The sequence below is a fragment of the Xenopus laevis genome, chromosome 9_10L (assembly GCF_017654675.1).
Source record: "Xenopus laevis strain J_2021 chromosome 9_10L, Xenopus_laevis_v10.1, whole genome shotgun sequence".
Classification (NCBI taxonomy): Eukaryota; Metazoa; Chordata; class Amphibia; order Anura; family Pipidae; genus Xenopus; species Xenopus laevis.
This window is the reverse complement of record NC_054387.1, coordinates 81,793,919-81,813,237: the sequence shown is the minus strand read 5'-3', so window position 1 is coordinate 81,813,237 and position 19,319 is coordinate 81,793,919. Positions and strand designations below refer to the sequence as shown.

At 35.9% G+C, this 19,319-nt stretch overlaps 1 protein-coding gene across 1 annotated transcript in view; it reads right to left on the bottom strand.

Annotated features, from left to right (window-relative positions):
• The window catches only part of pcbp1.L (poly(rC) binding protein 1 L homeolog), a 34,797-nt gene extending 18,019 nt beyond the window's left edge, over nucleotides 1–16,778 (bottom strand). Inside the window, 3 exon segments of the mRNA NM_001097851.1 lie at nucleotides 15,059–15,149; nucleotides 15,960–16,109; nucleotides 16,747–16,778. The gene's annotated coding sequence lies outside the window, so the exon portion shown is untranslated.
• Nucleotides 16,779–19,319: the final 2,541 nt, after the last annotated feature.

Genomic DNA, 19,319 nt, shown 5'->3' with positions numbered 1-19,319 from the left:
GGTTGTTGTGCGCGGAAATAGCGTTGACAGTAACTTAAATTCGCAGTTTGTGAAACTGTTTTGCGAATATTTTATCCGCCACCAAAGTTGTGGCGTAATTGAGTCGCAGAGTGTGCGCATAAAGATTCAAAATTCGCGAATTGTGACATATTTAAAAAGCTCCTATAGACATTCGCATTGTGAAAAAAAAAATCGCAATTCTGTTTGCACCCTCTTATTCAGCTTTATAAATATAACCATGCGCAGGGCAAATATATTCACGTTGCAAACCAATCTGCCCTGCGCAAAGTTTATAAATGACCCCCAGTAAGATCAGCCTGTTTGGTGAGACTAATAAACAGATCTATACCTGATGTGGCCATCCATGCACTGGCCAAATCGAGATCATTCGATCATTTGACCCTCTAGATCAGTGATCCCCAACTGGTAGCTTGTGAGCAACACGTTGCTCACCAACTCCTTGGAGGTTGCTTGTGGTGGCCTCAAAGCAGGTGTTTATTTTTTAATAAAAGGAGGCACGTTTTGGTTGCATTAAAACCAGATGTACTGCCAAATAGAGTCTCCTGTAGGCTGCCAATATACATGGGGCTGCAAAATAGCCTATCACAGCCCTCATTTGGCATCCCCAGGGACATTTCTCATGCTTGTGTTGCTCCCCAACTCTTTTTATATTTGAATGTGGCTCACAGGAAAAAACAGTTGGGTCATAATAAGGGTGTAGGATAACCTCTCATGAAAGTGCTGCATTAACTCCTTGTCTGATGGAAATTTTTAACCTGCCCAATAGATATTGGTCAGGAACACCGTTGGCTAGGCCCAATAAATAAGCCCATTAGCACCAACTCGGTCTGGAGGGGCAGTTATTATTGGCCAGTGTATGGCCACCATAAACAATTCTCAATCAGAAAAATATTATTTTTAAATTAGTAGTAAGTATTATAAAGCTCTGAAAAAAAATGTTCATTTGTTATTTTTCTGGGCAACAAAAAGCAGGAAAGTGTAGCTGGGCAGAGGGCATCTTAAAATTGATGTACAATGAAAAGCTAAAAAGTATTCTTAGCAAGTGGAAAGCAGGATGAGAAACCATTTACAACACTTTTTATGCAGAGCATACAATAAGGATCCATTTAAAAAAAATGCCTACTCATCAATGATATAATGCATTGTAGCCATAAGAGGAAGGAATGAAAAAGTTCATTCATATGCATCAAAGGCTGCCTACATACTATAAAACTGAGAATGTGTTTTAATAAAATACTCATGCACATTATGTAGAACTGATGTGAAGCTGATGTGAAATCTGGATATTTTAGTATTTGGAACAGAATTTCAAAGACCTCTGCCTATGTTTATAATCTAAATTTATAATCTATGTTTTATATTTACTAGCACCTGGGCATTTGTTCATCTAAGATTAATGAAGTGCACATTGCTGCAAGCCTGTAAACTGTATTTATTTCAAGCAAGTTTTGGAAATTAATAAAGGAGGCTGGTATTAACTATGGTATGGGAAAAACAATGAGGCTCTGATTGGCTACATCAACACTGAAGCAGCCATGTACATGTACTTGCCATAAATTCTTGAGCATATTTAACCAATAACCTTACATGCTGTAAATCTGGGGTACCAAATATGTAGGTCATGATTAACCTGTAGACCTTCAGCTGGTGATCTCAAGGGCACAGAACTAGTCATAAACAGCTCCATTACGTTAAAAGAGTCATATAGGATAAGTGAAAAGCCTCTAATATTGTAGGCAATAATGAATAATATATGGTGTACTGGTTGTACTTTGGGCTAAAAAAAATTATATTTTCTTTAAAAATTGACCCTTTATTGGAGCTCCCTATAGATCTGCTATGGTCCCTCTCCATGTTTCAAATGAGGGGTGGAGTGTTCCTGCCAGAAGCACAATAGGAAACTGATTGCCAATCACAGACCTGTAGTCACACAAGCAAAGACTGGCTTCAGTTCCCTATCAAGTACGTTTAGCTGCTGATAGGCTCCTATCCTACCGTGCCATGTGCTGAGTGCCGGTTGCTCCTCTGCATAGCCTGGAGGCTGCATCCCAATATTAAACTATTTATAAACAATTTTATATTAGAAGGTAACTTCTAATATCCTCATATTTTGTAACTGGGGGTACTTTATTTATTATAATATTCAAGTTTCAGTGAGTCATGTGACAGAAATTACATCAGAACTCACCTTTTATAAGGAATTAATTTACAAGATATTCATGGCTTTTGTGTATATATATATATATATATATATATATATATATATATATATATATATATATATATATATATATAAAATTCAGCATAGGCAGCCGCACTCTGATCCGGATCTGTTAATTTGATGGTGGGTGCTGGATCAAAATTTGTTATCATAGAATTCCACAAAGAACCGCACTCTGCGCAAATTGAACGCAATGAAATGTGAATTTATTCAACAGAAGAAGTTGGAGTGCGGTTATATATATATATATATATACATTTACAGATAGAGCCACAGAGAGCCATAGTCATAAAATATATCTGCTTATAGGGCATTTAATGTACGTTTGCATTTGAACATAGCATACCTTTAACTTACAATCAATGATTGTTACAATCAATGTTAATTCTTAACATGGAGGACAAAGGTAGGGATTATTGAAAACACAGTAAAAACATTTTGCATGTGCATGGCACTTGGCTGTTACCTTTTAGGATATTGGGTTTCAGTACAATATATTTTGTGCATTTACCATGTGCTAATCTGTCCCACAATATAATGAATAGGTCTGTTGAGTGCACTACATCTGGCTGCTATGATTCAAATTTTCCCTTTTGCTATAAGTTATATACAAGAGCAGTTGCCACCTCTTGTTTAACTTCCACCATTACCATACCCTTCTATTACTTGATCCATGTGGTGTCCAATAAAAGGGGCAGCAATGTGGGAGTTGTACACTTGTTAAGGCAAGTTACAGGTGATAAAGAAAAATTTATTATATTGTTCATTTAGAATCAATCATGGTATAAGGTATACAAGTTAGGTATGACCAGCTTGGAAAGGGTGCTTCATTAGAAGAGTGTATGGCCATACACTGCCAGATTTGCTTGTTTGGTGATTTTTATACAGATATTGGTTGGGTAAGTCTGTCAGTGGGTCCCATACATGGGCCAATAAGCTCCAAACTTGAAGAACCAAACCGGCAACTTTTATTGACCAGTGTATGGCCACTTGTTTGTATGTAGTTTATGTGCAATTTGAACAAACCAAATCTTCAATGAATTTCCTTATCACAGGTAAAACAACGAAATGCAGTAATTCTAAAACAATCCGATGAAAGGAAGTATAGAGTTGACAAGACCAGGAATGACATAATTTGCCATCCTGTAGTGGTGTGTGGACAAACATTTACTTTTGTGGTTCAAAAGGGAGGGCATTTTCTTTGTAGCTTTTTGCAGAAAGCTGTAAATCTGAGGATCTATTTTTCTGTCTGCAGGAATTTGATCACACATGCATTGTACCCTGCTTTAACATTAAAATGTAGGTTTACAGTCTGTATCTTTCTCAACATACTATATATATCTATATACAGAAACACACAAAATTGTTTACATTCATTTTTTAGAAGCATACAGCAGATATCCACACTGGTCTGCAGAGACTTTCCCTTCATATCTTATCTCCTGTATAAATGTTTCCAATTGATTGAAAAAGTGGGTCATGATTTAGAGCGGTGAGATTTATAAGGGGTTATTAGATTAATCACGCTTCATGCTCCCCTGCACAGCCGCAATCCCTGGTCTTTTCTTTCCCCACCCAGACAACCTTGCCCCCTCAGCAGAACATGGTAATTGACCTCATCTCAAGGCGGGAAATGACTGCATTATGGTTAGGACTGGAGTTAATATAAATAAGAGTTATAAAGGTTAAGCACAGATAATATCCAAGGATGCAATCCACCTCTAGAGACAACACTGCTGCATGTTCTGTACAATCTATTTGGTCAGACTTAATAGTTCAAATTTACACATTATCACACATTTGCTAACTAATAGAACAAACATTCATAAGAGCTTGATAAAAAAGTTTACAACAAAAAAATAAAGCAGAAGTGTAAAGTTGCCTGATCCTTCTTGACTGATATCTGGTCAAGAATTAACCAAATATCTGTCAGACAGGTGTAAAAACCCCATCTGGCAAAGACTGCATAAAGGACAGGCTTGTATAGGCTTTCTCACCCAAGAGGGGGCACACAAGCAGTTCATCCCAATTTGGTCCACCAAGTGGCTCGTCAAACCAGGCAAAAATCAGCATGTTTAGTGACCTTGTCAAATGAGTGGATCTCTTTGTGTGTGCCATACTTTAATTCCATAAATTGTTTCTCTAATTTGCAATAAATATTTTCTGTTAAACCATCTACATTAATGGCTACATTTATGTCCTTTCAGATATTTTTAGTTGGTGTTAGAAAAAGATTCTCTGATGAATATCCATATTTTTGTGGATCTGTACTATCTAGTGACGATCCAATGGGTTAAAACAAACAAAAACCGGAGTAGGTAGACAAAAGGCCATAGCTAAAGAAGCAAACGAAATTGCAAAGACAGTTAAAGCTACTTTATCCACTCCATTGTGGCTTCCAAGACCATCTCTCCAACAAATGTTTAAATGATGCCTGCAAGCTATAAAGATAACATAAGTGACCATTATACAGGACACAAAGGGAAAGCAGCCCTAAAAGCACTAATGTCAAGGAATGGACTGTGATTGTCCTATATCTTGATGCGGTTTTAAACCTGCAGTGCACATTTTGTGGGGTTGAACCCCCAAGGAGGCCCTAAAAGCCACGGGAGGTAAAAGCTCCTTTCCTGAATTCTCTAAACTATATCAGGGGGACTTGAAACCAAAATGTCAAAAGAAAAAAACACCACCCTAAATAGCAAAACACTGTAGGGTTGATAAGGTTTACTTATATTTAGGAACTCTTTGTGGAAAGCTCTACCACTTTTGTATCACAGATTTAAGGACTGTATCAGCATCTTCTCCATGTTTTGTTGTATTGTTACTTCCATGGGCAGAAACAAATTCTAGTAACTCTAAATTGTACAAAAGGATTGTTAGAGGATCCTTTAAGATCAGTTGGCTTGGGAGTCAGCTCAAGTTTGGAAAAAGGACCTTCTCTTTCAGGAGATTCTTTCTCTTCATTAGAGATGGAGTGATTCTGAGGCCTTATTTAAATAAAGCAAGTTCTATGTCAACCTCCAGCTCTCATTTCATAAATATGTAAAATTTAACCGACACCATCTCTGTATGATACACACGTTATTTTAAAGTGTCTTCTCAGAGGCCAAGACCACTTCTAATCAACCTGAAAATGGTAAGTTGGCATTTCCTGTTCTGAACTGCTCCCCAGTGGGGCTTCAGTAGTTAACCTTGCTAACTTTGCAAACTTTGGTTCAAATGGTGAAGCACTGCACTTTTAATTGGCTGCCTCTCTGTACTGAGGTGAGTGACTGTCTGTACTTACCTTCTCCGGTTGGCCACATTATATTTTTTATTAACAGCATGTTAATGGTAGAATTTATCTAGCATTCATAATGCATCTCATAAGCAGGGACAGACAGGAACATAAAACATTTCCTGTAAGGTTGCATCCTATGTCTCTACATGCTCAGCTGCCAAGTCTCATTAACAGTCTCCATTTACCCAAATGGAATATGTATAGAAATAGTCCCTCAGGGGTTTGAGCACTAGGCACAAAGCACTATGATGTAATTGCTTCGGGCGGCAGGGGAACTCTTTGTCATCTTAGACTTAAACCAAATTCTGCCCTGGTTTCAGTGAAAATGCATATTTTTTCTGCACTTATCTATAAAGCAAGCTCTGCAATAAAGAATTCTGTGAAATGATTGTAAATTATAATACAAAGCCCAACATATCATAATATACCTCATGCTACGAGTAAAGCTAGGTCTGACAGGATGTTTCCACATAAAAGAAGAATCTTAATGTGATTATTATAACATTACATACAATTCTGCATCCTATTTTTTTCTATTTCCATAGACGAATGTACAATGGTTTGAATTACATTCATAATTATTGAGGAAACACTTCAAGCAGTTGATTGTGTTATTGGCTAACTATTACGTAGCTGAAAGCTTGGCCTTCATATGTTGGCTACCAACATTTTACTTTTTATTATGTTTTTACATTATTGTAGTAAAAAGCTTATTAAGGGCACTTTGTTTGGAAATTCATATTATTAAGTTATACAGAGGCAACGTTTCCCAGCACAAAGAATATTCATCATAGAAATACATCTCAGGTGCAGCTTATAGTTATAATTTCCTGCCATGCACACATACATAATGCACAATTTAATCAGGAACCAGGTCGGTTGGAGAGATAGGTTAACAGAGGTGGAAGAAATTAAACTGGTGAACTCTTAAAACATAAAAGTGTTTGAAAGCTAAACCTCCTGGTCTGAAACAAAGGATTAAAATTTTGCTTAAAAAAACTATAATGGCAGTAGCTCTTTAACATTATTTTTCTACCATTGTACACTAGTGATGTGCGCAAAATAATCGGGCCATGGACAGGTGTGAGCTCTTTCTTTTGCCATTGCCACCCTCCCCTCCCCACCCTGCAACCTTACAGTGCCCAAACCGCAGGCCAGGTGCGGGTCTGGATGAGTTGGGTTAGGGTGGGGTGTGGTTCATGAATTTCTCAACCCGCACATAACTATTGTACCCCAGAGAATATATAGTAAAGAAAGCTTTCAACAAATTACACAGAGCGTTGCCTTATTTCTGCCAAAATTTATATTGCATAATATGTGTTGCTTAAAGGAAAACTATACCCCCAGAATGACCAAACTAGAATGTATATATATTTATATGTTTATATATATATATATATATATATATATATATATATATATATATATATATATATATATATAATTAAACCAAATTCGGCCCTGGTTTCAGTGAAAATACATATTTTTTTCTGCACTTATCTATAAAGCAAGCTATGCAATGAAGAATTCTCTGAGATGATTGTAAATTATAATACTAAGCCCAAAATATCATAAGTAAATATCAGTGAATATTTACCTTTTACATGGCATACTTTGAGCCACCATCTTGTGATAGTCTGTGCGCTCCCTCAGAGATCACCTGACAGGAAATAATGCAGCTCTAACTATAACAGGAAGAAGTGTAGGAGAAAAAGGCAGAACACCGTCCATTAAATGGCTGATGTGATTTAACATGTATGTGTGCCCTTGGTTTGTTTGTGTGCACTGTGAATCGTTTAATCCCAGGGGGGCGGCCCTTTTAACAATGGCAATTTTCTATTTAAGATTACCCAATGCATATACTACTAAAAAAGTATATTTTTATAAAATGTGTTTAGATAAAGCAAGGTTTTACATATTAGCTGTTACATGCCATATATTTTTATAGAGACCTATATTGTTCAGGGTTATAGGTTTTCCTTTAGGAGCTCAGGTGTACACAGTGTTAGGATGCATTCAGAAAAACATGATACACAAAATAATGTATGCAATGCACAATTCAGACAAAAAAAGTCAGCCTCCAGATGGTACTTTAGAGCCTCCAGAGACTGCATTGTTTTTTACATTATTCTGTTTAAAGTAAAATTGGACAAATAATTGCTCTTTCTTTGTATGACCTGGGTTCCTCTATCTAATTGCATTGCTTTGCCACATTGCCTTCTCGGCTTTATCCATGATGGCAGTCTACTATTCGGTCTCTCTTTGTGCTGTAACTAGCTTACTTCATCCTGTGGGTTCTGCAGCTTTGCCCTGCATGCAGACATCACAGCTGCCATTCTATATCACATGTCAATTTTCCCAAGCCTCTACACCAATTATAATCACACTGAAGATTGTGCTCCAAGTGGCATAGGGGCTGTCTATATACTGAGCTGCATAGGATGCAAACAGGCAAACGGGTTGTGAGATATCTATTATTTACAGACACCCAGTTTCTCATATTTTACAACAGATCACTGCCTTATAATAACTCTTAAGTGGTAATGTCAATAAGAAAACAAATCAGAAAACATAGTGCTAATATACAAAACCTAGGGCTAACTTATAGGGATAAAACCATATCCCGATATGTAGTTTTATCAAAAGAATTATGACTATAGCCTGAAGAAGAAGATCCAAATAAGAGCATGGCAAAAATGAAAAAAGGTAGCATTTTTGCCCCTGCTAAAATTTCATTTTTGTCAAAACTGACTCAGTGAGAACATTTGATTTCAGCCTTTTTTATGTTTTTATTTTCCAATCTTTTCTGACACTCTCTAACCTTAAAATCTGAAACGTAATCTTGTTTCTGGGAGTTAATGATACCCAATAATGGGCAAGTAGACTCAATCTGAGGTGAGATTTTGAATGTTATCCTTTTCCTGCTTATTACTCCATGCATGTTATGCTGCACCCTCACCTAATAATAAAAATGTATTTTGCTTTTTGCGTCTACTTTCATGGCTAGAATGGTTCATTTTTGCTTCAGGGTCTTATGACCTAAATACATTTCCCACTGAATTAAACTCTCTGTTTTCCCAGATACACACTCATTTAGATCATTGTCTGAATGATTTTTGAATACTAGGGTCTCTACTTCTAAATCCCTCTTCAGAAGTCAGAAAGAGATACCCAGTCTCTTTGTGATCAATAGCACCAAGATTCTAGTCCTTGCAGTTTTGTATCCTTGTAGTTTAGTATCCATGCCAAACCAACCCATGTTTGGAGAAAGGACATTTGTGCCGCTGTTTGTGCATACTACAGTGCATAAGCACCTATTTGATCTACAAACCACTTATATCATTTCCTCCATGCAATTCAAGAAGGGCAGAATGATCTTGTCTTTTTCAAGAAACCCCCAGTCTTTCAATACAATGTGGCAGTTTCAAATTAGGGTCCACCTATAGCTGTATCTGTCTTGGCTGGATGACCCTGCTCTAGCATGTTCAGCGTGGCTTAAAATGCATGTGTTGTTTTGGTGTGTTGCCAATATAGCATTAGTTCTCAGTAATGACTCTATGGGTGAATTGTCAGCAGTTCTTTATATCTATTTGTACTCTTCAGAATGAGGGTTCTGGGTAATCACCCTTGCTTTGTACAGGTGGTAAAGCTGCTATTACTGCTCCGAGTTCTTATAAATGCTGAAATATGTCTTTGTCCTTCTGATCAAATATTCTGAGCTGCTCTTAGCAGCCTGGTTTCCCCTCTGTGAGTTCAAACATAATGTTGTTGCTATACAAACTTGAAATACTTCTGAACTAACTTTCCTACAGTACTAAGCTTTTGATACTAAGTCCAATGTACTCTTAGAATCGTGCCCATATTGAGGTTCCAGCTAGTGTAAGTATACGCTAAGGTTATTTTAGCTGTTGGTTATTTGTTATATTTTTAATTTTCTATGTCTAATAATTTTAATGTATTTCATATTTCACAATATTTCGGTTTTATTTACTTCAGACAAAGGATAAAGATTTATGGCAAATTTATGTAAGAGGTTTCTTTTTCTATACCTTTTTAATAAAGGGACATGTTTAGTTCTTTTTTATTTACATACATGGAGGCACAATGTTTAGCATGAAAGACTAGCAGCACTGATGTCCTAGGTGTGAATCCAGGGTCAGAGCTATTTGAAGGAGTTTGTGTATTTTGCTCATGTCTGTGTGGGTTTCCTGAGCATACTCCAGTTTTCTCACACTCCATACTATTCTCATGGATATTACACTTTTTTTTTTAGAACAAAAGTTTCAACTTTGCCTTTTTGCAATAGCCCCTGAAATTTTCATAGGATAGGATTCTAGTTATATGTTAAATAAATGATATTATCTACAACCAAGCCATCCATTTTTACATTTACTGCTATGATCCTCCTCAAAACAAAAAAAAAATCCTGTGCACTACTACTTTATTGCAATAGGAGCAGGATAACCAACTGCCCAGCACTTAAGCATGCCCCTCATTTTCAGGAGCCTTACAGAGCATTGATTGATAGTGACCCTACCATTTGAAAATAAATAATGATGATCAATTAAAAAGTTGGCTAAAACATACTAAAAGTTAACTTAAAGGTGAACCATCCCGTTAAACAGCAATTGTATCAGAGCATTAGAAAGTGAATATCCTATTTGGTTGGGATTTGCAGTCACAATTATTATTATAAGGTAACATAATTACCTACAGTGTTGTAAAAGAAACATATCAAGACATGAGGTCATGGTGTCCCATGAGAGCTTTCATTCTGGAGTTACACTGTGTGTAGCCAATTAAAAATAAATTGAAGGCTTTATCTTTTGTTTTTTGAGATTCTCCTGTTAAAAGAAATTAGCAGCTTTGGGTTTGTATCTGATTCTACAGCTGTATTGAAAGTTAGTTGGATTTTTCATATCAATAAAATGTTTTGTTATTATCAGAGGAGACATTTATTCTCCAGAATCTTGATATCTATTGTTCTGGTTCTCAAAATGAATATCAGTTGTATGTCTTGAATGGTGAACCCCTTCTAGACATACAACTGATATTAATTTTACCCATTTCAGCTTATTTTGTGTCCACTACATTTTTATTCCCCTAGCTGAAGATGCAACACTTCAAAGCGTTCCTAATTTTATTTCTCCATTTTAATTGGGAAAGTTTCAGTAATATCACATTTACCTACTTTAAAAATCAAGACCTGGGGACAATGTATTTTCTTGCAAACCCTCAAATATCCTTTCTGATTTTCAGTGTTTTTTCAATGTCAAATTAATAGTTTGTTTCAATTTCAAACCTCCAGTCTCATTACAGTCTTAAGTATTTTCCCTTTATTCAGTTCTCCTCAGCAAAATGGGTGTTAAAAATTTGGCCTTCATACACCATAACAAATTTGAAAGTGATACTAACACTAAAAAAATGTAATGTACATTAATGGGGATTATTTACTAAACCTCAACTTTTTCTGGTTAAAGTTTTTTGGACAAAAAAACTTTAAGAGGAAAAAAACTCAAGTTTTTCAAGATTTATTATACCCTGAAGCTGCAAAAAGTCCAAATCTGAATATCTGCCATCTCAAACCTGTTGAGGTCATGTATAAGTCAATGGCAGCAGTCCCTTTTACAATTTCAAGATATTGTGATCGCTGGGTTTCGCCTGATAATCTGAAAATTTCTGGGTTTTTGGGAGATAACCAAAAACAATAGTGAGAGTGATTAGCATGTCAAATCCAAAAAGTTTGTACAATTTGTGTTTTCACTCGATCTTATTGAGTTTTTTCCTGACCTGACTTTTTCAAGGTATTTTATTGATAAATAAGGTAAAATCGTGGATGAAAGTTTGGTTGAGCTTGGTTTAATAAAAATGTGAGATAAATTTGAGTTTTAGTAAATAACCCCCTAAAAGTGACATATAGGCCATGTTGATGTTTTTTTCTGATACTGTAGGGGGGAAGGATCCAAAAGTTTGACAACCTTGTCAATTGCGATCTTTTTCCATCTGTTTGCTGTTTTGAGCATACCTTGAATTTATTTAACCTTGAATACATCTAATTTATTGAGTTATCAAACGCAAACCACCATAAAAAATCCCAAGATCATGAAGGCAAAAAACATCTTCAAATGGTTCAAGGGACCTCTGCCTTTGAGTTCTACATGACCTCGACAGGTTTTACCTAGAGTAATTTTGAATTCAGGCTTTTAGCAGCTTCAGAGTATAATCTCGAAAAAAACTAAAATTTTTCTGGAGAACACACATTGACCTTTAACAAATAACCCCCTAGGTGTTTAGGAGCAATTTCTGTTCTTTTATATATTTATTATGCTTTATTTATATAGCACTGACAGATTTATGCAATGTTCACAGATTACTCTTCATTCACATCAGTCCCTGCCACAATGGATTTTACAATCTAAGGTCCAGTTACCTTCATTGCAGTACCTGGACTAAATACATGCACATATAGGGGGTTATTTATTAAAGATTGAGTTTAGTTTTCACTAAAAAATTTGAATTTTTTGCCCCAAAGCTGCTAAAAGCACAAATTCGAAATTACTCAAGTTAAAACTTGTCAAGGTCATGTAGAAGTCAATGGCAGAAATTCCTTTAACCATTTGAAGATGTTTTTTGCCTTCATAATTTTTTGTTTTTTTATAGTGGTTTACGCTTGAAAACTGTATAAAGTCAAGGGATTTCAGTTATTTCCCCAGATTGCATTCAATCGAGTTATTTACATTTGAGTTGTGTGTTTATTCAAGGTAGAAAAATACTTATAAACCTCACAAACTCAATGACAACATATAAATTCCTTGCAGTACCCAGGTCAGAATTAAACTCAGAACCCTCAGCATTGTAAAGAGCAGTACTAACCACTGAATAACCATAAGGAGCCATGTCATACCCAGTTTCCTGAAAATGTTGTATAGGGTAGCCTAGTTGTGAGTTTCCATGTTACTCAAGGTGGTAATAGATGGGCTTGGTGACCCGTACATGGGGATGTCCGATATACCTGCCCGATTAATGTCTAGCAGACAATGGGCCAGGACTGCATTGTCTTGTTCATATGGTCCTCGCCCCCAGATGGCTTGCATATACTGTCATTGTGGACATATTGGGGAAGCGAGATTGGCGTTCTTTTGAAATAAAATCTTCAAATGTATGGACAGCTTTATTCCACCTGTTTTCTGTTTTAAGCATACTACAACTTTGGGCTGATGATATTGGCTGTAATAATGAACCAACTAGTATCACAATCACATTGAAAATTAATCTTAATTAAACTTATATTGCATAATCGCTCAAAAATGCCTTTGCACACATATTTGAGCGATTATGCAATATGAGTGTTTTAGCAGACAGTTGTAGTTGCAACAAATAGCACCGTGTTATCTTTGCTCTAAATTACATAAACCCCAAAGGACTGCTTTGCATCCAATAAGCATTAATTATATCTTAGTTGAGATCAAGTACAGGGTACTGTTTTATTACTATGATTAATTTGATTAAAATATCTATGGGAGATGGCCTTCCCATAACACAGAGCTTTCTGTATAATTGGTTACCAGATAACTGATCTCATAACTGTATTGTGATAAAACAGCATAACTGGTTTATTCACGTTTGCATATTAAAAAATGGTACAGCAAACACAGGTTAACAAAAAGAGTTGCAGACCCCGAAAACGTATATCATGGTGTTGATAACTGTGTGTTTTGTACCATTGTTTCTTCTTGCAAATGATACATAGCATAGCTGGATGCCCAGGTAATCTGTACAACGAGTACTTTTCAGTTGCCACCAAGAGTTCTGGGTGTACATCCTCTATTTTGTTTATTAGCATGCCATTCAGTATTGGCCTGATGATTAGGAACAATAGAATCCCATGCTCCTCTACTAATTATCAAAAATATCAAGAAATGCAGACAACCTTTCAATTTGCCTTACATTTTAACTCAAATATTAAAATGATGATGGCTAGTTATTATTTAGTACACCAAAAAATATTTTCTTACACCTAAAATATCTATATTGTTTTTTTAAATGACCAAATGCATTAAAGCTAAAATAAACACAATGACCAAATGAAGACAGAATGTACATGTACCAATAACATGGGTTTGCAGATAAGCACAAAATATATAGGAAACTATTGGGGAAAACTGGAAACCCATTTGATTACTTGCAAAAAAATATAAAGCAATAACAGACATCTACTAATAATATACCCATTGAGACACATTTATCAAGGGTCAAATTTAAAATTTATGTGAGTTTTTTTAAACTATCATAAATTCAAAATTTGCTATTAAAATTTCCAATTCGGACGAATTCCATCAAACTTGATTTGAATGTCAGGAAGGCTGCAAACATCTTCAAATTGATCCCTGGACCTCTCCCATTGACTTAAACAGCAATTCGGCAGGTTTTAGGTGGTGAATAGTCAAATTTAAATTCTTAAAGGGCTAGAGTATGATAAATCTCGAAAATCGAATTTGAATTTTTTAAAAATTCGAATCGAGTTTGGACAACTCCCTAGTCGAATTTGAAAATTTGAATTTGAATTTTCAATTCAACCCTTAATGAATCTGCCCCATACTGTATATCAAGCAGCTTTGCCTGGCATCACGCCTTAAAAAGCTACAAAATTATTGTCATTCCTAAAAACATATAGAATCATATGTGCGTGTCAAGTTTATTCATAAAGATGAATAGATACGTATACATTTATTAATAAAGAGGATTGGATATAATACTTAAAGCCATCTGAGCTCTAACATCAAATGGTTGACATTACATTAAAAAAAAGATCATGTATTTTTCAATTTTCATAATACAAAAAATTACATAGGATAATGTATTCAAATACATTTTTTGGATGAAATATTTAATATATTTCCTAAAAACTGTGAATTCTCTATACATCTTGACTGGCATAATAAGAATACAGAAAGGGACACAACGGGAATGATGAAGGTAAACTGCATGGGTTAGCCGACATAAACGTAAATCACTATGTCCATAGAAGACTATATTTTATTCTGAAAGAATGTTCCTATGTAGAGAGACCAATCCTCTATGAAGTTATTCTGTCTGGTTACACAGCGACTAGAATTTTCATTTTTTAAGATGAACCTTAAAATTGACAGCTGGGATGATAGTTAAATGAGTTCCATAAAAAATGGCAAAATGGAATCTTATTTATTGTCAAAAGTGACAATGACCAGTGGCCATTTTTTATCCTACAATACACCAGAATGACCCGTTAAATAAATAAATAAATAAATATATACAATTGTATTCATGATCTCACAATCCCCTTCCCTGAATATTATTATATGTTAATATGATGCAGCATTTCCATATTTTAATGTAACCCAGCCTTATAATTTAAAGAAACAGATTCTGTTTAATAGCTTGTATAATTCTATATCAGGTAAAGGTTTTGGACATCAACAGACTTTTTTTAATACCCACAAGCTTCATCCGCCCACAAAAATAACACAAATAAACTGATATCTCTGTGATTTCCTTACTGTGCGGTTGCCTTTGTGAATCAGAACCAAAATTTTTCCCGGGTCTTCCTTCTTTGATGGAGTCTTTGGTGGGAAGGTTTTAGTCTTGCTGCTGAGATTGAGATGAGAAAAAAAGGATTGGAAAAATTTTGATCCAAACAATTTTTTGCCTGAGCTCGCAAAGGCTGGAATAACATTATTGGCCCCAAGATAAAGTCACATGACAAGCAGTGTTGCGCATGTGACCTATATTCTTCTAAAAATCCCTTGTTTTCTGTAAATGAAATTCAATGGTGAAGATATTCGCTCAACATCTCCTACAGCTGTCTCTCATTGCTGTGACTGGACTCCACTGATGCATAAATGGGGCAGTAGCCCCTGGCAACATAGTCCACATGTAGCACATCTCCTGTCTGTTGAGGGCATGGGTATTCAGGACAAGTGGTTAGAAAAGCCAGGACCAGCATTCTGCAGAATTACATTGTATTCCACATTTCTATAGACTGTTTATATTCATGTTGTAGCATCATATAAAGCCTGTTTTAACCTCAGATTAAGCATGATTTAGGAATCTCTATTTGCTCCACAAAATTAAAGTCAAGGAAAAAAACAAGAGTTGCCTAACAGAGATTCCAGCAGCCATGAATGCCAGAAAATAAACCAGATGCTCTTTATAAGAGGGAAGAGGGGGGTATGTAATCGTCCAGTGCATTAGATTAATCAGCTTGGATGTGCTCCTTTAGATCTTTTTACAGTGGGGATTGTTAAGCAGTTTAAGAATGAAACATGCAGAAACATTCAGGATATGATGGCAACTCTGAAATTAATCTCTGGGTACATTCTGCCTACAGATCATTAATAAAGTCTGCTATTAGCATAGAGATACATCATGACATTTGCTGAACTTAAACCTGATACTTACAGAGTTAACAATCAGCTTTCATATTACATGTGTGTTGTTTCAATAAAGCAAGGAAATCTGGATTATAGGATCAAATTGCTGGGCTTCTTCAGATTAAAACCACTCAGCTGTTGTTAGAGTCTCTCTACACCTCCCATCAGCATCAGATGTCTGAAACAATAATTGTATATTTTCATGCAGGACAGGGCTAAATTCTGTATACACACAGCTCTAGGGTGTTATGGGCAGTGTATGGACTGGTGGTTGCACATTCAGCCTAGGTCCATAACAGCAAGTACAGGAGAACCTTCTTCATACATTGCATACAAGCCCCAGTACATACAAGTTAGGTCAGCTGCAGGTCTCTCCAATCATTGCACAGGATCTCACATATATGCAAGTATGTTACAACTGCTGCAGCGATTGTACGTATGTGTGTATTCTCACTTACTAATATACATGATGCTGTGCTCAGATTCTCTCCTTAGAATGTAATTTATACTAAGATGTCTTGCTTATTAGCCATCATCTTATATGTGTCTCCCATTGTGAGTTGTAGTTTAGCCTCTATGGTAGAGCCACAGGTTGCAGATTCCTGTCTATATTAATGACTCCTCTGATAGCATTCAGTAAATGACAAACCTGGGCATATAAACAGGACAACCTGTTACACTCTTTGTAGAAAACAACATGACCAAATGCTAGAATAGAATCAACATTTCTGATCTGGGCCCTTAACCAACATTGAAAATGTTACTTTAGCTACATGAATTAGTGTGGATCAAATTATGTGTAAAGGGTAACTCACCACATACAGCTTGGTCTGAGAGCAGGCATGTGGCCTCCAGTATTGCAAAGACTCTTCATTGTCACCCTATAAGTAACCTCTGCCATGGCCCCCAGCAAGGTCAGTTCTTTGGGAGGGAGGTGGCTTGTTGCAGTTTGCACTAATCTTTTCAGAAGGGCGTGAAGGGGAGAGGAGAGTGGAGAGTGGGAATCCAAACACATGTTCCGAGAGGAACATCCTAGGGCCAGGAAAAAATGGTTGCCTCAATAGCAAATCAATGCTGCACCTTTCAATTAACTTTGAGCTGTTAATGGAACAGAGATGAACACTAAAATTATTCATTACAGACTAGCACGACTTGTCAGAATATGTATTTACATTTTATAGCAAGCACTAATAAATATATATTAAAAACTACATTTTATAGCAAGAACTGTTATATAGCACTTATAGTATATAGTGCTCTACATTTTTACAGTACAGAACTACAAATAGGGAGGACAAACATATATAAATGTATATATATATATATATATATATATATATATATATATATATATATATATATATATAGAAATTAGAAATATTGAGATGTAGTGTAATGTGGTAAGAGGAATAGGAGGAAGGAGGTTCCTGTCCTATATAGCTTATAAGTAATATGGAATTATTCTTGGCTACTGAACATGCATTTGTTCACTGACTTCTTACAGAAGGGAAACAGATGGATGGGGGGGAAATGTGGAGATAAATTATATCTCTCCATCCAGATTGGATGTGATCAGATCACTAGCCAACTGATTAGATGACCTGCTTATGTCTCACCACTCAAGATATATTCCAAGTGCAGCTGAAGAGCTTACATGGGCAAGCCAGTGCAAACTCTTTTGATAAAGCTGTTACTAGTACCTAAAGAAAAGCCAGCTAAAGAAGCAAATTTGTAATCCAGCTATAAACACAGACACATTAGAGCAAATTCTTATATATATATATATAAGTCTATTTTTGGGATGGAATTCTCTCAAGCAAAAACAAAGAATAATAGTTTTAGAAAACTGAAAATATAAGATTGCAGAATAGGTCAGACCATTTTGTCATGAGATGGGAGTTATTTAACTGCCTAAATATAAAAATTCAGCATAATTCATCCCATATGATCTTTTTCATCTCTTGATTGACAAAACAGATTTGTGCCTTTGCTAATACCAAACAAATAATTTGAAAATAATTTAATAATTATTAATAATTAAAATAAATAAACCGACTAAATGACTGATCACCATTTAATGTTCATATTAATTTTTAATTTGATACTTACTTGACCTATATTACCTTATAATTAGGGATGCACCGAATCCAGGATTCGGTTCGGGATACGGCCAGGATTCTGCCTTTTTCAGCAGGATTCGGATTCGGCCGAATCCTTCTGCCCAGCCGGACCATATGCAAATTAGGGTCAGAGAGTGAAATCGCGTGACTTTTGTCACAAAACAAGGAAGTAAAAATGTTTTCCCCATCCCACCTCTAATTTGCTAATTTGCATATGCAGATTAGGGTTCGGATTCAGTTTGGTATTCGGCCGAATCTTTTGCGAAATACATGACAAAATCTGTGGATTGCAATGTTAACAAAGGCAGAATTAAGGTATGACCCAACAAGATCAAGTAAAACAATGGCTTTTTTAAAAATGGAGGGGGTTTGTCCATTTTTTGTTTACTCTATTGTTGTGTTACGCAATGTTAACTCTAAGGGCTTTAGCAAAGGGCCAGATTCGGGAAGATTTAGTGGCCTGGCGACTAATCGCCTCTTCTGCGGGGCAACAATCCCCCCAGAACTGCCTTTCCCCTGCCTTCCACCTGCTATAATGAGAAAACACTAGTGTCAATGCACTCGTGGCGCTTGGATTTCCAAAGTCGCCCGAAGTTTCCTCGTGACGCAATGTTACATGTTTACTGGCAACACATGGCACTGAAAAATCAAAAGGTTTCGGCACACAAAGCCATAAAGCCCATGTGGTACTGTGTTGTAACTAAGATCAAAAACAGCAAGATCAAAAACAGCACATTTTAAACCTGTAAGCATAAATTGCAATAAAACCTTTGAATTTTTTAAGTGTCATTGCTTTTTAACCGAGAGTCAGCATTTCTTTATGGACTACTAGTTATCCCACACAAAGATTAGTTACAATCACACATTGTAATTGGGCCCATGATTAAGTGCCCTGGGGACACGAAATGCGTAGGGCCAATAGAGATATTGTTCCTTTTTAAATGAATCTACAATAAATATTATACTTTTAACTTTAATTTTGGCCACACTTGTGGAATCCTTTTGAGGGCCTGATACCTCTTTGTTATAATTACATAGTTAAATCGGGTTGAAAAAAGATAAATTCCATCAAGTTCAACACTTCCAAATGAAAACCAATCATCCATACACACACCCCTCCCTACTTTCACATAAATTACATATGTACTCATACCTATACTAACTATAGAGTTTAGTATCACAATAGCCTTTGATATTATGTCTGTCCAAAAAATCATCCAAGCCATTCTTAATGGCATTAACTGAATCAGCCATCACAACATCACCCG